Below are 25,430 nucleotides of genomic sequence, written 5' to 3'. Positions count from 1 at the left end.
CTGGAATTTTAAAGAAAATTCACTATGGCCTCAAGATCTTTAAGGCCAAGTGTGCCTAAGACCAGAAATTGGAAATTCCACACAGCACTGTCCAGTAGAACTTTCAGTAAAAATGGAAATCTATGTCTACACTGTCCTATTTGGTAACCACTAGCCATACGTGGCTACTGAGCACTTGAAATGTGGCTAATGTGACTGTGGAATTGAATTTTTAACCGCATCTCACTGTAATTAATTTAAATAACCACATGTGGTTCATGAATACCATATTGAACAATGTAGGTTTCAATATATGTTTATATTTGGTTGTTACATCAGGCAATAAAAAATATTTTTAAAAAATTACAAGTGTCACCATGTAGAGAGGTTGACTGGTACAAATAGTCCAACCATAAAAGGGCCATTTTTTGTTTTGGAATATGTGACTAAATTTCTCATCTTCTACACTCCTCTAACATGTTTCAATTAGAAAAATGTGATGTCTACAAGGTACTAAATTTTTAGTTTCAAACTTCATGTTTCACGTTTTTCCCTCAAGACCTTATAAAACGGCTTTAACTCTCAGGGGGTTACCATCTAGAACACGTCATGGGACCTGACCTTATTAAATTGCCATGTGTGAAATGCCCATAACTCACGTAGGAGCAGGTGCAAAATAGAGTCGCCGGTGGAAGAGTGACAGTAATTTCTAACATCTACACCAGCTGGCAAAAACGACAGGTGCTTAATTCCCCCGTCTTTAAAAATAACTTTCGAAAGCCTACGCTGCATAAGCAAATATTTTCAAGTTTGTTCTTTAACTATCTTCAAGTTACCGTCCTGACAAAAATGGAATACTGCATATTAATTTTTTGCCTCAAAGTATATTTGAAACTTAGCACACGGGAACTTAATTTATTCTCCTCTATGAATGAAATAAACAATGATTATTAAATTGGGGAAATAAAATTTTATTTTTAGACTTCGTGGTAATAGTTCTCAAGAAACATTATATCAAAAAGAACTATTAATACATCTTTCTCCAGCTGTACTTACATGTCCTTTTCCATAACGGCAAATATGACTTAGAGCTTAATAGCGTGGAGAAAGAATCTCTTCCTTTAAATTCTAAGTCTAGAGAAAACCGTGAATCTGCGGATTTATTCAGAAAACCAAGTCTATATCCCAAAAGAAAACAGGAGGTTAAACAACCAGTATCTGGAGACCAGACTAAAGAGTTATGCTCCCTTGAATTATCAAGATAACTGAAGGTGGGAAAGAGCAAAATGATGGAATAATTCAGGCAAAGATCTCACTCCTGCAGTTTGATGTGTGAGCCCCGGGCTAAGAAGAGTCAGTGCAAAAGGAAGGGTGATGTGGTTCCAAATGCCTGCTGAGAATCTTTCCAGAAACTTCATAGAAGATAATTTTCCTAGTTGATCATTAACACTGGTAGGAAGAACTACTAGCTATCCCTGCCTGGGCTTTCACCTGCCGGCTCCTACAACGGGATCGGCCAGAGCTGCTCTGAGCAAAACTGAGAAACACAATCCCTGTTGGCCAGGGCAAACGTGGTCCATGCCCTGGACCCCTACACTTAAGGGCCCCGCTCTGGTCCTCCTCTAGGCACACAGCCCCGGAGCCAAGGAGTCTACCCAGAAATAGAGCATGCCACATCCGGAGCTCGTGTCCCCACTCCTAGACCACACTCTGGATACACAGGACCCCAGACTTCACTGCCCACATGGCCCCAAACTCTCTTCCAAGACCTGGGTGGGATTCTTCTAGGTCTACCCTCCTCAGGAAAGACTGCCACAGGTGTGTGCAAACCAGAGACCAAGGGGTGGCCAAAGCAGCTGTTCCCATTTTCTGTTGTTCAAAGTAAGAATGGAGTTAACCACAAGGCCTCTGCAGTGCAGGATGGCGCTGAGGGTGGGAATTGAAGGATGGCAGGCCCCCACATCGCCAAGGAGTCCAAGAATTCTAACCTGATCTTCCAAATTATTATGAAGCCATATTTGCCAAGGGAGGACACCAGAGCATTTCTTAGGTTACAGTTTGTTAGTCTGATAAGTTTTAAATATTTAAATTCTTGGTAAGTGGACCTCTATTTGAGCTCTTGCCGCAGGCCTGCAAATGCAAGGGTGGACCTTGAGAAGGCTAAAGCTCAGACTTTGCAGGGACAGATCTTGAATTCACCCCAAAATACTCCAAGAAATACTAGAAACGCTCCTAATCCACTTGAACTTTTAAAAAATAAGAGTAATTAAATTCCTTTGTCAGTCATCACGTAGGTGCCAGAGAAGAATTCCAGGTAGCAAATAGGTTAGGTTTTTCTTTCTATGCTTGAAAAGACAAAAAAGGATGATCCTTTCCTCTTATCTTCCTCCAACCTGTGAAGGAGAAAACCAGCTCATCTCATAATATTCATGGTGTAGGGTAAGAATAAGTATAATGCCATTAGAATAGCATAGATAATCAATAATGCCGGGTGGTGCAATAAAACAATATGAGTTTAAAAATGATAAGTAAAAATATATTTGGGGAAAATATTCTTATAATTTAAAAAAAAATGTTAAAGACAACCCATAACATGTATAAAAGTGTAGTTAGTGGTAATCATTTGATGACAACTGGTGAAGTCCAGTTTGAACTATCACTCAGCAGAGATGTCCGAATGGCACACATATACTCATGCTTACTTTTCCTCCATCGTCAGCAGACTTTCTCAGGAAGAATGAGAACACGTGCTTTAGAGGCAAGCTCATGTTTGAACTCTTCTGCTCTCACTTCTGAACTGTGTGACCACGGGGCAATTACCTAACCCTTGCAAATCTCAAGTATATCTTCTATAAAATGGCATTTAAAAGGATTGTTTTATGAATTAAAATAAATTGAGAATGTGAATTATTTGGCGTGTGGCAAGTACTCAGATACTTTTCCCGGTTTCTTCGGTACTGTCCTCTGGGTTTATATGAAGTCGTGGATTAAATATTTAATAACTCCCCATTGCCTGGGGGACAAAGTCCAAAGATTATCACAACATACAGGACAGTTTAGGAACTTTTTCAGTTTTCTCTCCTGGTGTTTCTTCTTAATTACTCTTCCTTCTGATCATGTTGAATGGTGTAGTGGGTAAGAGCTCAGACTTGGGTTTCGATCTGTTCTGTCACATCCTAGACAGATAACTTTGATTATATCTCATAAAATAGAATTCTTAGGAAGGCTTGCTGTGAGAATTAAATAAGACAACATAGATAAAGTGCCTATGTCAGGGCTATTTATTGTAAGGGCTAAATAAACGAATTGGTGGCAATTATTATAATCATCTCCTCTTGAAGTTGTTATGAAAGTGCCTATTCAGAAAAATTATTTTACATCTTCCAAGACTTTGCTCAGGCATCACCTCTTCCAATGATCTTTCCTCACTTCATCCACGCATGAACATCCACCGGTGTGTGCCTATAGCACCTTGTACCTATTATCCTTTTTATAATATAGCATAATTGTTTGCCTCATAATTTATCTGTATCCCTAGAACCTAGAACAGTGCCTGACACATGGTTGGCACTAAATAAATATTTTTAAAAAGCATGAATTAGTGGATGAATGAAACTATTCCTAATGTCTTCCATTCCCTTAATCCTGAAGATAAGAAAGATATCCTACTGACATTTGTATCCTGAATGTTTACATTAGTAATCAAACCCAATAGGTACTCAATAAGAGCTTAGTGAATGAGGTAATGAATTAATGAACAGAAGAATATATTAATAAATGAAAATTCCTACAATTACAGGTAAGATAGCCCCAAAGTATGTATCCACCTTCTAGAACCAGATGGCAAATGGGTACACTCTTTTCGATTGGTAGTGTTTGTCTGGAACACTTTTTTAACCAGGACTATGTGGCTGTGCACGAGTTCAATGCGGAAGAAGGTTGCAATTGATTAGCATTGAGAGAACTGTTGTGAAGTCTGCCGTAAGATAGGAAGGGAAGTAATGGTACGCATGCCATGAATTTGCTGTTCCCGAGACTCTAGGGAGTTTTCTTCATCAGATCAGTCTATTTCAATAATGTCAAATATTATGAAGACAATATTGAACTGATCACATTTTCAAATTATTCAATCAGGCCCTACTCTATCTATCTAGACACCACACCAGTGAACAAAACATAAAAAAACAGCAGTCTTCATGGATTTACATTCTGTTGGCAGGAAAACAGATAATTAACCAAATATATAAGTGAATAATATGGCAAGTTAGAAGACGATAATGTTATAGAGAAATATAAAGTAAGAGAGAGGGAATGGGGAGCACAAAGGGAAGAGAAGGGCTGGGGACAGAAAGACCAGAGAAGACCAGAGAAAGTTGAGAAAAAACTCAGAATAGATTAACCCGGTTATTTCATGCTTTGAATTTGAAAAACAGTTTCTTCCCTATAGATAAGTAATCCAAATCGTTGCTTTATTTCCCCTGACCAATATGTGAGTTCAGAGTTTATCTGTCAGAGGTCAAATTAAAGAGACTATCAACTTAATACAGACTGCCATATACGTAGGTTACTGTATATGAACCCCATGGTAATCACAAACCAGAAGCCTATAATAAATACACCAAAACCTAAGAGAAAGGAACCAAAACATAATACTAAAGAAAGCCATCAAACCGCAAGGGAAGAGAGCAAGAGAATAAGAAAGGAGTAGAGAAGAACTACTAAAACACCAAGAAAAAAAAGTTAAAAAATGACAGTAAGTACATACTTATCCAATAGATACTTTAAACGTTAATGGACTAAATGCTCCAATTAAAAGGCATAGGGTGGCTGACTGGATCAAAAAACAAGACCCATATATATGCTGCATACAAGAGACGCACTTCAGACCTAAAGACACTCACAAACTGAAAGTAAAGGGATGGAAAAACATACTCCACGCCAATGGCAATGAAAAGAAAGCTGGGGTAGCAATACTGATATCAGACAAAATAGATTTTAAAGAAAAACTGTAAAAAGAGACAAAGGAGGGCACTACATAATGATCAAGGGAACAATCCAACAAGAGGACATAACACTTGTAAATATCTATGCACCCAACACAGGAGCACCTAAATATATAAAGCAATTATTAACAGATATAAAAATAGAAATAGACAGTACCACAATAATAGTAGGGGACTTTAACACTTCACTTACACCAACGGATAGATCATCCAAACAGAAGATCAATAAGGAAACCTTGGCTTTAAATGACACACTAGAGGAGATGGACCTAGTAGATATATACAGAACATTCCATCCAAAAACTGAAGAATACACATTCTTTTCAAATGCACATGGAACATTCTCCAGGATTGATCATATATTAGGCCACAAAACAAGTCTTCATAAATTTAAGAAGATTGAAATAATACCAAGCATCTTTCCTGACCAGAGCAGTATGAAACTAGAAGTCACCTATAGGAAGAAAATCAGAAAAGCCACAAATATGTGGAGATTAAACAGAATGCTACTGAGCAATGATTGGGTCAATGAAGAAATCAAAGGAGAAATCAAAAAAATACTTGGAGACAAATGAAAATGAAAATACGACATGCCAGAATTTATGGGATACAGAAAAAGCAGTTCTAAGAGAGAAGTTTATAGCAATACAGGCTTATCTCAACAAACAAGAAAAATCTCAAATAAACAATCTAACAATGCACCTAAAGGAACTGGAAAAAGAAGAACAAACCAAGCCCAAAATCAGTAGAAGAAGGGAAATAATAAAAATCAGAGCAGAAATAAATGAAATAGAGACTAAAAAAACAATAGAAAATATTAACAAAACCAAGAACCGGTTCTTTGAACAGATAAACAAAATTGGCAAACTTTTAGCTAGATTCACCAAGAAAAAAAGAGAGAAGGCTCAAATAAAAGTAAAATCAGAAATGAAAGAGGAGAAATTACAACGGACACCTCAGAAATACGAAAGATTATAAGAGAATACTATGAAAAGCTATATGTGAACCAATTTGACAATCTGGAAGAAATGGATAGATTCTTAAATCATACAATCTTCCAAAACTGGATCAAGAAGAAATAGAGAATTTGAATCGACCAATCACCAGTAAGTAAATCAAAACTGTAATCAAAAACCTCCCCAAAAATAAAAGTCCAGGACCAGACGGCTTCCCTGGTGAATTCTACCAAACATTCAAAGACTTAATACCTATCCTTCTCAAACTCTTCCAAAAAATTGAGGAGGGGGGAAGCTCCCTAACTCATTCTACAAAGCTGACATTACCCTGATACCAAAACCAGACAAGGACAACACACAAAAAAGAAAATTACAGGCAAATATCACTGATGAACATTGATGCAAAAATCCTCAATAAAATACTAGCAAATCACATACAACAATATATTAAAAAGATTATACACCATGATCAGATGGGATTTATTCCAGGGACGCAGGAATGGTTCAACGTTCGCAAATCAATCAACGTGATACATCACATTAATAAAATGAAGAATAAAAATCACATGATCATAGATGCAGAGAAAGCATTTGACAAGATACAGCATCCATTTATGATAAAAACTCTGAATAAAATGGGAATAGAAGGAAAGTACCTCAACATACTAAAGGCCATATATGACAAACCCACAGCTAATATCATCCTCAATGGTGAAAAACTGAAAGATATCCCTCTAAGAACAGGAACCAAACAAGGATGCCCACTCTCACCACTCCTATTTAACATAGTATTGGAAGTCCTAGCCAGAGCAATGAGGCAAGAAAAAGAGATAAAATGGATCCAAATTGGAAAGGAAGAAGTGAAATTGTCACTATTTGCAGATGACATGATTTTATATATAGAAAATCCTAAAGAATCATCCAAAAAACTTTTAGAAGTAATAAACGAATATGGTAAAGTTGCAGGATACAAAATCAACATACAAAAATCAGTTGCATTTCTATACACTAACAACGAAGTAGCAAAAAGAGAAATTAAGAATACAACCTCATTTACAATTGCAACAAAAAGAATAAAATACCTAGGAATGAACTTAACCAAAGAGGTGAAAGATCTGTACACTGAAAACTATAAATCACTGCTGAAAGAAATTGAAGAAGACACAAAGAAATGGAAAGATATTCTGTGCTCTTGGATTGGAAGAATTAACATAATTAAGATGTCTATACTTCCTAAAGCAATCTATAGATTCAATGCAATCCCTATCAGAGTTCCAACAACATTTTTCACAGAAACAGAACAAAGAATCCTAAAATTTATATGGAACAAGAAAAGACCCCAAATAGCTAAAGGAATCCTCAGAAAAAAGAACAAAGCTGGAGGTATCACACTCCCTGACTTCAAAATATTCTACAATGCTATAGTAACCAAAACAGCATGGTACTGGCACAAAAACAGACACACAGATCAATGGAATAGAATCAAAAGCCCAGAAATAAACCCACACATCTCTGGACAGCTAATCTTTGACAAAGGAGCCAAGAACATACAATGGGGAAAAGAAAGTCTCTTCAACAAATGGTGTTGGGAAAACTGGATAGCCACATGCAAAAAAATGAAAGTAGACCCTTACCTTACACCATATACAAAAATTAACTCCAAATGGATTAAAGACTTGAATGTAAGACCTGAAACCATGAAACTTCTAGAAGAAAACATAGGCAGTACACTCTTCAACAACGGTCTTACCAACATATTTTCAAGCACCATGTCTGACCAGGCAAGAGAAATGATAGAAAAAATAAACAAATGGGACTACATCAAACTAAAAAGCTTCTGCACAGCAAAGCAAACCATCAACAAAATGAAAAGACAACCTAACAAATTGGGAGGACATTTGCAAACCATACATCTGATAAGGGGTTAATCTCCAAAATATATAAAGAACTCATGCATCTCAACAACAAAAAAACTAACAACCCAATTAAAAAATGGGCAAAAGACCTGAACAGACATTTCTCCAAAGAAGATATACAGATGCCCAACAGGCACATGAAAAGATGTTCAGCATCATTAATTATCAGGGAAATGCAAATCAAAACTACAATGAGATATCACCTCTCACCCGTCAGAATGACTATAATTAACAAGACAGGAAACAACAAGTGTTGGAGAGGATGTGGACAGAAGGGAACTCTCATACACTGCTGGTGGGAGTGCAAACTGGTGCAGCCACTATGGAAAACAGTATGGAGATTCCTCAAAAAATTAAGGATAGAACTACCATATGATTCAGCTATTCCACTGCTGGATATTTATCCAAAGAACGTGAAAACACCAATGCGTAAAGGTACATGCACCCCTCTATTCATTGCAGCATTATTCACAATAGTCAAGACGTGGTAGCAACATAAGTGCCCATCAAGGGAAGAATGGATAAAGAGGATGTGGTATTTATACACAATGGAATACTACTCAGCCATAAGAAAAGATGAAATTCAGCCTTTTGTGACCACATGGATGGACATTGAGGGTATTATGCAAAGTGGAATAAGTCAGAGGGAGAAGGTCAAATACTGTATGATCTCACTCATTAAGTAGTAGATAATAACAACAAACAAACACATAGAGACAGAGATTGGATTTGTGGTTACCAGAGGGGAAGGGGGGAGGGAGGAGGGTAAAAGGGATAATTAGGCACATGTGTGTGGTGATGGCTTGTAATTAGTATTTGGGCTGTGAACATGAGAACATGATGTAATCCATGCAGAAATAGAAGTATAATGATGTGCATCTCAAATTTATACAATGTTATAAACCAATGTTGCCACAATAAACCAAAAAAAAAAAAAAGGAGTTTATCTGTCAAATTCCTTGAGTTGTAGCCTCTGAACATCATGTGGCAAATAAGATCTACCAATATTTAATCCAGTAAAATCAGTGCATCTCTGATTGTCTCAATATTAAAATTCAAATTCCATTAGTTTTAACAAATAAAACACAACAAAACTTTATGCTACAAAATATACACACATACTCAAAAGGTTGAGAAAGATAGCAAGGTGTTATTGATGGTTACGTATAGACAGGTATAACTATGAGATTTCTGTTTGCTTGCGTGTTTTCTTCATTTTACGTAGGAATTATTGACTTTTCATAATACGAGTATATTGCTTCTGTAATTAGCAAGTAAAGACAGAATAAAAATTTCTTTTAATTTTTAAATCAACATAATGGCAGTAGAACCAATGTCAAAAGGAAGACTCAGTAACAAAAACATTTTTAAAAGACAAATACTTTACTTGCCAAAAAAGAAAACAATTAGAGGAAGTTTAGGTTTTAAAAGGAATGGGTATCCAAATAAAAATAAATAGATATTTAATGAAAACTTCCACACAAATTGCCAAATTACCCAGTTTCCTTTAGTTGTTTGTATGAAAAAAAAAAAAAAAAGAATTTTCTCCCAATTTCAAAGACAGGGATGAAACCATTTCTGTTAGGAGACACTTTGCACGACAGCTCAAGTTTTCGTTTATTTTGGGGACTATTGCTAAACTAGGTGTTCCCGGCTTGTTGGTTTCTCTGCTTGGCTCCTGCTCTCGAGATGTGATGCGTGCACCATCCAAGATGAGGGCCAAGCAGAGTGTCAGCCCTCTTCCTAGGAAAACATTGGATTTGCCTTTCATCTTGGTGGCCAGGAAGCTCGGAACAAATACACTTTTACAATTCTCCCCATATAATTATTTTTTTTCTTTTCTTTACCTCTTTTTATCTCAATTTTTACCTTTATTTTTAACTGCCCTATCGAAAGTGCTTTTATTGTAAGCCATATCAAATGTATTTAGAAAGATTGGTGGTATAAACTCTAATAACTATATTGAAAGACTTTGTGGTTTCATCTTTCCAGACATAAACTTTATTTGCTACTCATGAAAATCAACCTGCTGGATCAAACAAAAAAGATGATAAAATGGTTCACGAGGTTTCTGGACATCAAGCATTTTCTACCAAAGACTATTTCAATGAGTAAAGTATAACTAAATCAGAAACAGATTTAATTTCCCTTGAAATTCACATGGCTTTAGACAAAGAGTTTAACACTTATTATTTGCTGAGTTTGCTAAACCCAGATAGAAAGAGAATTAGCTAAAGTTTTCTAAACAACCAAAAATCTAATTTTTTCCTGTTCCAACTGAAAAAAAAATCAAATGAGAAATTCCGTAATAATATAATTGAAAATATGGAGACCCTCAACGGAGTAACAATAATAAAATGGACTCTTATTGTGGGTTTCCTTACTTCAGAGACCAAACTGACATTTGAAAATCCCTTTATAATAACCTATACATAATGAGAATTGAAATTAAAATCCCATGCCATTCTTTCCGTGATTGTGGCACCATCCCTTCCTCGTGTGTTATTTTTCTCTTGAACTACATACGCTAAACTTGAGTACAAACAAAATTCTGTGCCTGACACAAAGTTGTTTCTGGAATCTTGGACAGGCTTAGAGGTCAATGTTGTCATTTGATGAATTTCTGTACTTTATTGGGGAGGTTGTGGAGAACAAGAAACAATTACATACATTGAAGATATTTTTCCCAAATGGCAACCTCTTGATTCTCAAAGGGAGAGAAATTAAGTATTCATATCACGTAGGAAAAAAACCTCTCTCAGAACCAGGGAAAGTTGACCTGGACAATGGATTTTTTCCCCAATTTCATGGCTCTGTAAACCTATAACTAATTTGTTTTTCTCTGTGATCTGTTGAATACATTTGCAACCCACCTCTAGCATCTGTGCAGGAAGCACTGTATGACATGAGTTTCTGTGTAGGAGTCTCTGAGGGTCAACTTTTGTACAACTTCTTCTTTTGAACACTTTTCAGCGACTTTCTTTAACCACTTCTCATATGCTAAATTAAACTTTTTTTTGGCATCCAGTCAAATGGCTGCTTCCAAGTCTTTCGTGCCACTTCCCACCCACTAACTGTCCACGTTGGGCCAGCAATGCTATCTGGGTTTGTGCAGTGGACTGGCCACACCTCTGTCTTTCTGGAATTATTTGAATATCTATTGCATTTTGTACATAACTATAAAAACTAGTTCAAAATTGACAACTGAAAGTGTTTATGATAGTGATAAGATTCATAGATTCCATAAACTTCCATAAAACAAGTCAACAAAGGCGGAAATCATTGAGTCCACCAAAGCAGCAAATCAGCCTCAATTCCACACTCGTGTGTTGGTTGACTGGATATTCAATTATGAAGGTAAAGAATAAAATTAAAGAACATGTGTGAAATACTGGAAATGTGTGACTTAATACTGTGACGAAAGGCAGGAGGATTCTCCTTATTATGCCAGTCTTGGGGTCCAGGCTTGCAGGACAGCATCCGTACATGTTTTGTAGTAACTTTCTCCCTCTTGATTCACCTATTTCGCTTTGATTTTCGCTGTACCTAGTTTTCCTTTCTCTTTTATAGCCTGTTGAGTTGACTCTATTTGCTTTGATAAGCTTTCTCATCCTCTTTGGAATGAGGTGGTATATACAATTATCAATTAAATATCTGTTGAATAAACAAGGGCTAGCTTACCGTTTTGTAAAGTACTGAGGAAAGTTATTTACATTGGTTTTGCTCTTCGGGCAGGCTGTCGTGATAGAAGGTTATGGGCTAAAAAGCCGGGAAGATTTAGATACGAGATTATAGGCAAGTCGCTTGATGTTGCTGAATTTCTGTTTCCTTTTCTATAAAAACAAGGATAAGACCACCTTCCCAGGAACGGTGGGGATCGGACAGCCTTGTGCATTAGGTGACCGTGCCTGCATTTGGCATGTATGGTGGTTACTCTCTGAGTGTAAGCTACTGTTCTGATGACCGTGCGTGGCTTACTGCTCTGTTCTAAGTTTTGCTTCAGCTAATGTATATATATATATATTAGCCTATATATTTGTGCATCACTTATGCAATGACCCCCCCATCACCTCCTTGTCAATTTGCACCTGTTCAGCTATCTCGCTTTTATTAAAGTTATTTATGGGGTGTGGAGGATCATCCCTTCTTATATTAAGAATTAATTGTAGGATTAAATCCTAAAAAAAAAAACTCAATTTTCTGACTGGGAAGGTGACCCCCTAAGAGAATAAAATTGAACTCAACTTTCACTTTCAAATCTTAGGGATAACTCAATAGATGTTGAATAAATAAATGGATGACAAAAAAAAAGAATTAATTGTAGGATTATTTAGATGTGGCTTGTACAAAAGTTCAAAATTTTCTTTCAAATTCCTATCAGATATTCTTTCCCAGAAAAAAATATTGCCTAAAAGGCAATATATACCACAGCAAACATCTCTGATTTCTCCAGGTAACTTTTCTTTAAATATTTGTGGTGAATTCTCCCTGAAAGGTCCCTTCAGAATTTAATGTTAAAGATATTAGGGCTCGTACTATCGTGGCTTTTACCCTAATCACTCATCCACATTTAGGGAGTCTCCTGGTTGTCTGGCGTCCTGAGGATGTGTGTTACTATACTGACACAGATAAAATAATTTTGGAAAAGAAAATATAAGAATTGGCCTCCTAACAAATACCTAGAAAGCCGTTAGAAGGGCCTGCCTGCAGACGGGAGGACTTCGAGCTGGTCTCTAGCGCCTCCCTGTGGTGCGGGGGACAGTAGAGGTGAGCTTGTAGGAGGGGCAGCTCTGGGAGAATGTCATTGCAATGACTCAAGCCTTTGAAGTGGAGGCGAGTGGAAGTGGAATTAACATGGTTCAAAAAGTAGGGTCAAAGCTCTCCTCCTCCAAGGAAAAAGTCCCAATTTACTCAATTACTGACACTTATTATCTCACCTTGCAAGTTCTAATTATGTAAAGCAAATGCATTGGTGGCTCTCTTTTAATAGTGTTATTTTGGAACAGGACAGCCATTAAATAATTTATAACCAGAGACGGTCTCCGTCAGAAAGATTCCCCTCATCCAGTGCATACTCCATCAGGCAGGGGACAAAGTCAACAAATGAAAGGACCATTTTTCACAACTTCCAACCTCCTAGTCCGTTTAACTCGACCACTCTTGTTTTATGTAATGAGATAGAGAAAATTATATGTAGTAGAACTTTTCTTGGGAAGAGTGTTGCATCTGCTTTTAAGAAATGCGTTAATACTCTGACTGAAAATAACAGAAATGTTTTTATTGCATAAGAGTGATTGGAAAATTCATCATAAGTGATGGAGGATTTGATCCAAGAGGGAAGATATTTCACAGAGAGGCTCTAAAGGAGAGCAGTGAGGCTGAATAAAGCTGTTTCTTGCATGCACCCCTCAAGAACAGCCCACTCAAAAACACAGTTATTTTTGCACTATAATTCCATGTTATCCTGCATCTTCACATAAAAAGTCAATGATGGCTGTGCACCCATACCACTGCCTTTGTACTGAGGCATGCCATCTCTGCAAAATTAATTACTAAACCAAACACCAAGAGAACTTTTCTAAATGGTTTTCTCACTTCCCAAAAAGTCATTTTCCTCTTCATTGAATTCGGTCAGCTAGTTAAATTCTAAAATCTATAATTTGTGCATCATTTATGCAATGATTTCCACCCCCATCACTTCCTTGCCAATTTGCACCTGTTCAGCTAGCTTGCTTTTATTAAAGTTATTTATGGGGTGTGGAGGATCGTTCCTTCTTATGTTAAGAATTAATTGTAGGATTATTTGGATGTAGCTTGTACAAAAGTACAAAAGCCTATCATATTTTCTTTCCCAGAAAAAAAAAGTATAACATTTCTATCGCAATAACACCAGGCCACATTTTTTTTCTAAAATCTTTTTAATGTTTGACCTCAAACAAAAAATTAAGAATGAGCTGCATTAAGTAGTGTGTCTCTAATGTTTTATTTGTGTAAGATGAGTTATTCCAGGCTTCCCACCAGATTGTAGGAACAGATAGGCAGACAATAACAGCAAAAAGCCAAATTTCACTAATGTTTCCTCTGCCCCCATCACCACCTTCTTAAGGCAAGTCCTCCAGGCTCCTACGTAGGGGACCGCCCTCACTCTGCCCCGAGCAAGTGTTTCTGGGAGTGCTTAGGGCTGTTTCACAGATGCTCATGCATGTCTTTCCTGCCAAGTTTCACCACTGCCTTACTGAGCACCCAGTACCAGCCACAACGCGCCTTAGCTTGGTGGCACCTGCTGAATACTACCAAATCTGCTGTGTACTTGCCATTTTTCACAGGTACCCATTGGGCACCAGTATGTGTGTTGGACACCCATGATTTGCCACCGTGCACCTGCTGCATTTGGCCAGGTCTGCTGGGCACCACATGCCACCCTCCCTTTAAGTTAAGTTCTATTAAAGGATCCCTACACACTGCTGCTGATATGGTCAATATTTTACAACTTAAATGAAATTAGTTTTTGTTAAGGTACGATTTTATACCCTCCTAAATAGGGCATGGACGGGGAACTGCATAAGAGTGTACAATGTGTGCCCAAATGAAGAGTGCAGCAGAGGCTGTTAGCCCCTGCACTGCTGGCCAAGCCACTGGTGAGGGGCTACAGCTCCCTGGAGGACGAGGACTTTTTCTTCCCACAAAGGCTACATCATCTTGCTGAGCCACCGAGCCTTGTGCTCCTGGGACTGCATCTGCCCAAAGGAGGTGCCTTTTCCTAGTTTGTACAACAGTGTGACAAGCGCCAGCAGCAGCCCAGGGCACATGCGTTCCTTTAGTGGGGCTGGGACAAGGAACCAAACCAAGTGACAGGCACCATTCAGTGTTCAGAACCACCCTTCCCACCACCTCTGGAGAACCAGGAATCAAGGCTTTCTTTCTTACTTAATCAAATACATGGTGCACAGCTCCATTTTTCCTCAATGAGTTATCCCAGAAGGTTCCTGGGTCCTCATGCAAAGGAGCTTCTGGCAAGCCCTGTCACCTAATTTATCAGATATGATCACAGACAGATTAGTATCCCTCAGACAGAAGCTAGAATCCTACTGTCATTGAATAGTCCTGTATAGTGTCTGAATACTTGATGTAATTTTTCATAAAATCTTTTCTAAAATAATATTTTTATATTTTGAATAACATCTTGCTCCATGAATTGAAGTAATAGTGCACGTTTACCCTGGGTTGCATCATCCTGCCTTTAAGATGTGCCAGGCCTCGAATCGGGATGGCAGCAAGCATAAAGATACAGCCTGCTCCTTCACAGGTCTTTACACAACATCTGCTGACTTGAGAAGCACTTTGATTTAGTAAGAAAAGTACTAAACATCAGAAGACTTGAGTTCTGGGCCGGCCCCGTGGCTTAGCGGTTAAGTGCGGGTGCTCTGCTGCTGGCGGCCCGGGTTCGGATCCTGGGCGTGCACCGACGCACCGCTTGTCCGGCCATGCTGAGGCCGCGTCCCACATACAGCAACTAGGAGGATGTGCAACTATGACATACAACTATCTACGGGGGCTTGGGGGAAAAAAAAGAAGGAGGATTGGCCATAGATGTTAGCTCAGAGCCGGTCTTCCTCAGCAAAAGAGAGAGGAGGATTAGCATGGATGTTAGCTCAGGGCTGATCTTCCTCACAAAAAAAAAAAAAAGAAGAAGACTTGAGTTCTCATTCTAGCATTGCCACTGTTTCTGGCCATGGCCAATTTTCTAAGCCACAAAATGATGGTAAAACCAATTCTGATTATTTGACTTGGTTGTTATGAATATCATATGAAAATATTTGAGAAACTACATAACCACTGGATAAATGTAAATCATTGTTATCATCTGCTACCCATAAGTGCCTAGGAAACATTTTATAGTGAAAGACTTCATATACTGATGCTTAGAGAAATGGAATATTTTTAAAATATACAAATAGAAAAATATATATATATATCTCCCCATTACTGCAGCACATTTTCAAGGACTAATTTTACTACAATTAAATTTCGAAGTATAATTATTCCTTTCATTTAAAAATTATTACACAACTTGCTAATGTCAGCAATGTTCTTTTACAGGAACAATTCGTCTTTCAACCTCATGATACATGTGAAAAGAGCCCTAGAGGGGACTGTGGAGCCCTGGATCCACCTCTAACCAGCTGTAGGAATTTGAGCAGGCTCTGTATCTTCAGATCTTCCCTTCTGAATCCTGTGATTGTGAAAATTTAAATAAACAGAATCTATCAAACCCTGGAACATAGTCTTGCCAACGACAGAGCAATGCACTGCCTTAAGAAACCTCGGTTCGTTCCTAGGACCTGCTGTAGCCATCCTTCCCCATTTCTCCCCCATGTAATTAGTGGAACTACAGAGACAGAACTTAACCTATAAGAGAGAGACTCTGCTAGTTGAAAGGGTTCAGCAGAGGCAGGTTGTTCTGAGAAAGCAGAACTAAGCTGACTAACGTCGCATGTGCATTAGAGGAGGCAACCAAGTGGGGTTAATTACTGAAAAAGCAAAACAAAGAGGGCCACAGAAGACCAAAGTCAGGGTAAGCCACAGTGTACTCCTCCTTGACTTCTAATGACATTTTAAAAATCTTTATCTTATTCATTTACTTACGTACGAAAGTAATTCCTTTTGTTCTTGCATGTAAATTTTTGTGTTTCTTATATATTAGCTCCGAACTTCCAAAGAGCCAAGGCAAAAATGGAAACAACGGAGTACATCACGATCATCCTCTACTAAAAGGAAGCCTCAACAATCCTCCTGCATAGACAAGTACAGTTCATGGAACCAGTTTCCAAGGAGAATTCTGTCATGGGTGTAGCAAAGAAAAGCTAGATAATGATGGCTGATCAGACCAACATGTGGAAAACATTAACAGTAATTTCTTAGTCTGTTAAAAGTTGGAAAGTCAGTAGGAATACCAATTGTTTGTGTTAAACAAGGCATTAAAACAGGAAAGACTTCTCGAAGTGTCACTTTTAAAGCTCATACCATTCTTCCTCCACAATTCACTATTGCATTTCTAAATTATGCAACCATTGGTTCCTGTGATATTTTTGTTTGTTCATTTGTGTGTGTGTGTTTCTTGGGAGATCTAGCAGGACTTTTCTAAACTTTTTTTTTGTAGATTCTCATAAAGTTGTAAATGAATATACAGGGAAGTGCCATGAATCCTTCATTCTGTGTCCTCCGTTATTGACATGGTGCATAACTGTTGTACAATAACAAAACTGGGAAGTTGACATTAGTACGGTTCGCAGAGCTTACTCAGATGTCACCAGTTTTACATGCACTCATGTGTGTGCATGTGTGCATGCTTGGTTCTATGCAACTTTATCACAAGTGTAGCTTCATGACCACCACAATCAAAATACAAAACTATTTCATAACCACAGGCTTCCTCTTGCTACCCCTTTATAACCATACTCACTCTTCCCCCAGATCCCTAACTGTTAATCTGTTCTCCATCTCTATAACTGTGTTATTTCAAGAAAGTCATAAAAATGGAATCATACAGGATTGGCATTTTCCACGCAGAATAATTCCCTTGAGGTCCATCCAAGTGGTTGTGTGTATCAAATTCAGTTTTTAGAATCCAAATGAATCATTATTCTTCAGATGTCTCATTTGAAAATCAATCCATGTAATTATAAATGTTTATCCTCATTTGGTAGGAAAAAAAGTTGATTTACTTTTAGTTGAGGCACCTATTTACCAGAAGTGATGCTACTGTTCCTGTCTTATCCTAAGTAATACTGTTCCTTATCTGTTCATATAATTATGCTCAGAACATCTGACTGGCTACAAAAAAATCTTGTTCTTACATCAGCCTTCTAGATTAATTGGTTCAATATGCCTTATATTACACTTCATTAGAGCATTCAACTGAATTTTCTATTACCAAAAATCTATGCTTCATAAGGAAAATGTAGATTACTTCATAAATATTTTATCTCCAGTTAATGTAGTAATGATGGGCACCAACGTTCTTAAAACAGATGGTTTGTGGTAGAACGAACAATTATTAATCTCTTAAAGGAAAATTCATTGAACAGTTTAAAGATAGACAGAGAAAGTATATTCTCAATCTCTTTAAGTTTCATCTTCCTTCTCTAATCGAAATTTGGCCTTACCCTGAGAAACCTGTTTTCTCTGCAAGTAGTACCTATTTTCTTTCCACATCTCATATACACAAGGTCTGATGATGAGGTGAGTCACTTCCAGAACACTCTTTCTCCCTCCACCCTGGAACACTCCAGCTTTGAAGTTCCTGCCATGAAGCTGCTTCAGCTGCAGTCCCTCCTTGCTGTAGTCATCTACAGAGCCCCAGGCCACTCACCTTCACAAGTACTGAGGATCAAATACCCATGCAAATGCTCCTTCCAACGTTCTGACCTCACGGTGCCATGCCCCTTTCTACTCCAATGATCCTGTCCTCTGACCCTACCTCATCCACCTACTCACGTAGTCATGCTCCCAGACACTGCCGTTACCAATAAGTGCACACACTCCAAAATCTCAAATTCAGACACGATACCACTTTCCTAACCTCTTACCTCACCCCGTTTAGTAGCTTGACCCCAACAACTCTGCAAAGCGCTGATCTTATTTCCATTTGATTCTCCACTGTCTCTCAGCCTTTTACATCCTCACTACACACTTAACCTAGTTTAGCTTCCATGGTCCACAATTATAATCACAACCCTGCATACTTCTTCAATCCCCTTGCCTCTTTTGTTGTATGTAGTGCTCACGTGGTCAAACCTCAGCCTTGGTAAAATCCATCTTTCAGCCTTCTTTATGACACCTGCACAGTTGACAGTGGCTTGAAGAACAGCCTTGGTGACTGGTATCAATTTAAATTCATGGCCTTACGTGCCCTTAGTCTAGTAATACTATGGCATTTACTTTCTCACTCTTCTCGATGATTATTTCACACTTTCTCCTCTCCTCTTAAATATCCAACACTTCCTGCCTCCTCTCTCTCTCAGAGCACATCCTTGCTTCCTATTTCACTGAGAGAATAGAATAAACCAGAGGAGAGCTTCCATAAGCTCTCCCCACCCCTCTACCAGCCTACAACCATCTGTGCCCACATACTCTGCCTTCCCTCCAGTTACTATGGAAAAGCTGGCTGTGGCCACCTTATTCACTTGTGCGTGGATTCCGTCTTGCCTCCTCAAGGAAATAACTTCTACAATCCCTCCACCCCCAGCAGTTGTTAATTTTCTCTCTCTACTTGACCACTTCCATCAATATATTCATTTATTGTAATATCGCTTACGTTTTAAAAAAACTCTCTTGACCCCCCTGCTCCCTCCAGCTTTTTCCCAATTCTCTGCTCCCCGTTACAAAGAAAATCCTTGAAAGCATTGTCTCCACTCATTGTCATCAATTCTTTCCCTCTAATTTTTCTTCTTGAACCCACTGGTTTTTCACTCCCACCGCTCCACCAAAGCTGATCTGATCAAAGCAATGATTTACCCCCATCTCCTCACTGAATTCTCAGTCCTCCACTTAATTGATCACTCATGAAGTTGATCCCTTCGTCCTCCTTGAAACTCTTTCTTCAGGACTCCACACTTTCCTGGGTTTCCTCCTGTCTCCTGAAAGTCCTTTTGTTTTCCTAAGTTCTGTCATCTGTTTTTCTCTTCACTCACTTCCTAGGGGATCCCTTCCAGTCTCATATCTTCAAATACCATCTATATGCTGACAACTCCCAAGTTAATTCTCCAGCCTAGTTTTCTCCCCTGAACTCCAGGCTCATATGTGAAAGTTCCTGGTCAACCTCTTCATTTGGATATCTCATAGTTATCTCAAACATAACGTATCCAAAAATGAAATTCTGATTTCCCCTTCCAAAGCCTCTTCCTTACATATTGTTCTCCATCTCAGTGAAAAGCCTTGGAATCATCCTTGATTTGTTGCTTTCTTCCACTCCCATATCCAATCTAAACCAAATCATGTCAACTCTATCTTCAGAATAGACTCAAATTCTGACCACTCCTCATTCCACCTTTACTGCTCACACCCTGGTTTTCAAGCTACCATAACTCAGCGGGATTATAGCAATAGCCTCTGAATTCATCTACCAACTTCCAATCTTGTCCATTTTACAATACGTTCTTCACAACACAGCCGTAATTATCCTTTTTAAACATAAGCGAGATTATCTCACTCCATGCTCAAAGCCCTTCAAACCATTTCCAACTCACTTGGAGTAAAAGTCAACGACCTTACGATGTCTTATAAGACTTGCATCATTATCCGGTTCCTACTACATCTCTCACTCCGTCCCTTAATCACCCACCCTCTTTCACACTATCTTCTTGCTACTCCGGTCCCCTGGCTGCTTCCTGAGCATGGTAAGCATATAAGGCCTTTATAGCTCTTATTCCCCGGACAGCTCCTCTGCTGGTTACATTCTTGGCTCACTCCCTTCCTTCCCCTGAATCTCTGCTCAGATGAACCCTATCACCGACACTGACAACCTGTCCTTTTTTTCTGCTTCACTTATCCCTTTAGACCTTAGCATCTTCAGATATACCACCATTTGTTTATTTATTGTCTCAGCCCCGCTCTCCCACCCACAGAAAATACGCTCCATGAGGGAAGGGACTGCGTTCAGCACCTCGGACAGTGCCCAGCACAGAGGAGGGGTTCTGTATTTGTTGGAAAATATTTATTTGTGATACAAAACTACAAGAATTATCTATCCAAATTATTTTTAAAGATGAAGAAATATGTTTTATTGTTCTTTGGAGTTAGTATGTGTCTACATAAAGTGTGTTAAAGGATTTTAAAACATTTTAAGGGTTTAAATGATTTGATTTTTAAATTGTATTTGTTGACATTTAGGGGAATTTATTTGACCATTATGCTCAACACAAAGAGTTGAAGGAAATATATTCACATCCTAGATTGTTTTTTTAAATTTTATCATGAAACAATTTCAAACGTACAGAAAAGTTGCAAGGATAGGACAAAGAACTCCCACGTATCCTTCACTATATTCACAATCATTAACATTTTTCCACATTTACTCCATCACTCCCTCTCATGCACACACACAAGGGAATAAGTGCAGACACTATGCTCCTTTATTCCTAAACGTTTTGATGTACATATTGGCTTCTTAATATCTACCAATTTCAAGTGGAAATAGGTAAACTGAAACTACAATTAATTGACTAACATGGAACGTTATAAGCCATAATGCAATTCTTTCTGACTTTATGAATAATTAATATTTTTAAAATAATTCATATACTGAGTTCTGACTCAGTTTCTTGATGAGTGATATATACTCTTTGCTTTTTTCCTCTCATAAGAGAGTATAGAAAAACCTATTGGTAGGAAACAATTTGGTGAATTTGGACAATAAAGGGACATGTCCTGTAGAAAAAGTAACTTAAATGGGAGCTATTTGTCTTATATATTAATACGGCTACCAGAAAAAATAAGTGCAGATTATATGTGATGGATGTGATAGGAGATGATGACAAAGCACTAGGAAAAAAACAATGATAACAACAAATCCTTATAGTGATTCCCAAGTAGAGGAGACTTTGTTGAGGAGAGACGAAGGAGGTCAGAAAGAACTGACCTATTTGAGCTGAGCTGTTAATGGTGGCTTGAGTTCCAATGAATAAGAAAAGGAGAGACAGGCGTATCTTGCAGAACACATGGCAAGAGCAAAGGTCCAGAGGTAAGAAAGTGAAATGTACGTTCAAAGAGCAGCAAGACCAGTCTGATTGGAGTGGGGATGTATATGAAAGACAGCATCACAAAAAAATGCTGGCAAGAGAAGAGGGGCCTGGTTGGGAAGGACCCGGCATAATAGCCATATTTCAGTGACTTCTGAAAGTGTTTGAGCAGAGAAGTGGCATGGAAACCACTGAAGGTGTTTGAACAGAAATGTAAAATGTTCAGAGGGAGGTTCTAAGAATATTTTTAGAACAAAGAGAAACTGAAGGGCAGTTGGGAAACTATCACAATGACCCAGCTGTACTGGAGCCATTGGGAAGGAAAAATATTAAGGACCCGTTCAAAGAATGAGAAGAAGTTATTATTTTAACCTTGTAGGCCTAGATATATGAAAAATGGTAGCAATATTATAATAAATCAGGAACCCCCTTAGAGGGTGATCTTCACGAGAAAAGGGACCACATCATCTCTGTTCACCAACGTATGTATCCCTGGTGGCTAACATGGTGCCTGGTGGACAGGCCATCAATATTTGATGGAAAAATGAATAGATTAATGTAGCAGAAGTAATTCAAAGATCAGTTTAGGGCAAATTAAATTTTTGAGAACATGTAGAGATAATGAGCAGACAATTAGAAATAAAGAACCGAACCTTGGGAGATTGTCAAACTGAATTGATCTAACAGTTATTGGATGCTCTTAAATATACTTAGTACTGGGGACTTTAAAAAAAGAAGAAGACTATTCCTACCCTCAAGGTGCTAATAGTTATTAGACTAGAAATCCATATTTAGATTGTGTTTCTAGATGGAAGTGAAAATTTGATGGGATCTTTAAGGAAGGAAATGCACAGAAAAAAGACAGAAATTTGAGATCAGAATATTTAAGGGCACCTATTTAATGGGTGAGAAGAAGAACCTAAATAGGAGATAGAAGGAGAAAAGACTTCTGAGAGAGGTCGGGGAGGATGGAGGGAATGTAATGTTACAGAACCAGCAGAAGGGAAAGTTTCAATACATGTGATACTGTTGAGAAATCAGGTTATTGAAATGCAAGTTATTGGTGAGCGAGAAAATGTTAGTAGGAAAAACAAATGCTAGAATGAAAGAAAGCTAAGAATTATGTGAGGAACTAAAGACATGGATTGTAATTTTGTTGTTGTTAGTGCCATGGAGTCAATTCTGACTTTTAGTGACGCTGTGGACAGCAGAGCAGGACCCTGCCTGGTCTTTCTGCGCCATCCTCTCACCTTCTGGCACTCTATCAGACAGTGCTCCGCTGCTATTCACAGGCTTTTCACAGCCAATATTTTGGAAGTGGGTGGCCACGTCCTTCTTCCTAGTCTGGAAGCTCCACTGAAACCTGTCCACCACAGGTGACCTGTTGGTATTTGAAATCCCACTGGCATAGCTTTCAGCATCACAGCAACACACAGCCACCACGGTATGACAACCAATAGATGGGTGGTGTGGTTCCCGTGTCTCTCGGTGGTGAGAGTGTCGAATCTTAACCACTAGACCTCAAGGGCTGGCTCGAATGTAAGTTACCCTTTCAAGAAACTTGGCAATGAAAGAAAAGTCATAGAAAAAAAGGACAATTAATTTAAGAATCAGGGGAAAGTGATTGCCCTTTAGGATACACAAAACAGACATTTTTTTCAGCATAGGAGGAATTAGGTGCAGAAAAATTGGCAATCACCTTCCTTTTTTATCACTTCCGTGCTCTTTACCTATTTCCCTTGTTGTGTAAATCACAACACAGTATAATTAGGTCTATATTTCTGTCTCCCCTTCTTGACTGGATTCCCTGACTATTTCATTCTCCTTTGAAGTCCTAGCACCTGGCACATAGGAGACACTCAAAAGTTTGTAGAGCTTGAACTGAAAACTCAAGACAAGAGAGGATAACTGAATGGGCATGGCCCTGCAGGAAGTGGGAGAGTTTAAGGTGGAGGAGAAAGCCTTGGGAAAAAAAGACACTTCTGCCTTTGAGACAAGGGGAGAGAACTGGATTTGCGACGTGTAGGTACATTGGGGAGTGGAGAGGCGAGAAGCTGAGGGAATCCCCTCAGATGAACTGAATCTGGTTAAGCAGAGGTAGGTCTGAGGGAAAGGAGGGAAAGCTGAGGAGAGTGGAACATATTTGCAAGAGAGCTAGAGAAAAGAGGACAACAATTAATAAAAGGTTGTCCAGGGCCAAGGGAGAAATGCTAACTCCATAATACTTAGCACAGTTGTTCTCAACCCTGGATGCATATTAGAATCACCTGGTAAACATTTTTTTAAAAGTAATTTGTGTTCTTGCTCACAGAAATTCTGATTTAAGAGATCTGGAACGAGACCCTGGCTTTGGCATTTTTAAAAGCCTCAGGTACTGCTAACGTGCAGCCAGGAATGAGAACTGGCTTGGTGGAACTTTGGTATTTAAACCAAAAGTGCTTAGCATCAATTATTGGTACCATCTGGACTTCAAAGAGAAAAAAATGACAGTAGAAGGCTAACATCATGTCTATAAAGACAGTGAACAGGATAATTCTATGTACTACATTCGCTGACTTTCATCTCTGCTTTTAACTGCTATGAAAGAAATTATCAGTTATGATGCTGGTTTTTCTCTACAGGCTCACAGACTTCTGTGAGGGCAAGTTATCCTTAATGGTATTTCTCTCTCTCTCTGCCTCTCTGTGTCTCTGTCTCTGTCTCTCTCTCTCTTTCAAGTTAGAGGTTGGAGCCCCTCTGCTGCTCTGAATACAGTTTGTTATTTTATTCAAATTAAAATGCAAAACTTCATATGCTCTTATTAAGCACCAGATAGCTCAGGTCCAGCAATGGAAAGACTCTGGTTTATTGATATTTTTACTACCATCACTGACCCAAATAAGATCACTTCACATAGTCTTGCTCTGTAAAGCTCTTATAGCATCATCAATGAGTGGAAATAAGCCTGTATTTACTTGACAAACTGATTAGAGGAGATTGAATGCGCAGTGTTAAAGATAATGTACATGTGGAAAAGAAAGAAACACTCTAAATAAAACACCAGGCTCCACTTAGCTCTAACATCAAGGCAGTAGCTAATATCCCCTGTAAATAGAAATGTGTGTGCTGTTCCTGGACATTTTTACTTCTCTTTTATTTTGTTTAATTACATACTTAACAAGCAACAAAAAAATATTCTGACACAATCCAAGGGTTAGTATCCTTTCAAAACTAATTACAACGCAAATTTCTTTCATCCAAATTTAGTTGCAAGAATAGTAGCTAACATTTCTTAGCTTCTTATTATATGTCAGATACTGAGCTAAATGCATCAGTTCATCTAATCTTGACAACGTCACCACAAGATAACAGCTATTATTACTCCTATGTTACAGAAGAGGAAATTAAGTCTCAGAAAGAAAAACTCACCCAGGATCACAGAGCTTGTAAATGGTAAAATCAGGATTGAACACAAATCTTTCAGCAAGTCAAAGTACTTAACCATTATATCATATTACACAACAGAGATTAGGGCTGAAAGCAATTACACACAACTGTCTTGATTATTCTGGGGTGTGGCACTTCGTCCGGACAGTCTTCACTTTTTGTGTTCTCACAAACTTACTGAAATGAGAACTTACCTGGCTAGAAAGATTCCTGAATATTCTGTTGCACACAACAAGAGAATGCTGATACTATGTGGGGTTTTGTTTTTATTGGCTTTATTTATTTATTGGAAAGTACACTTTTGAGCCCACTTGCATAACAAGCTATTTGCCGGAATTGGGAGACAAAAGTTTGGAGAACTGGTTAATACGAGTATCTTGAAAGACAAAGGCTACGTAAAGCTATATAGAG

At 38.3% G+C, this 25,430-nt stretch overlaps 1 protein-coding gene across 1 annotated transcript in view; it reads right to left on the bottom strand.

The window, feature by feature from the left end:
• Positions 1 to 25,430, bottom strand: part of CPS1 (carbamoyl-phosphate synthase 1) — a 361,797-nt gene that overhangs the window by 288,173 nt on the left and 48,194 nt on the right. The window lies entirely within an intron of this gene.

Source organism: Diceros bicornis, chromosome 37, assembly GCF_020826845.1.
Source record: "Diceros bicornis minor isolate mBicDic1 chromosome 37, mDicBic1.mat.cur, whole genome shotgun sequence".
Classification (NCBI taxonomy): Eukaryota; Metazoa; Chordata; class Mammalia; order Perissodactyla; family Rhinocerotidae; genus Diceros; species Diceros bicornis.
This window is presented reverse-complemented; position numbering and strand designations above follow the sequence as displayed.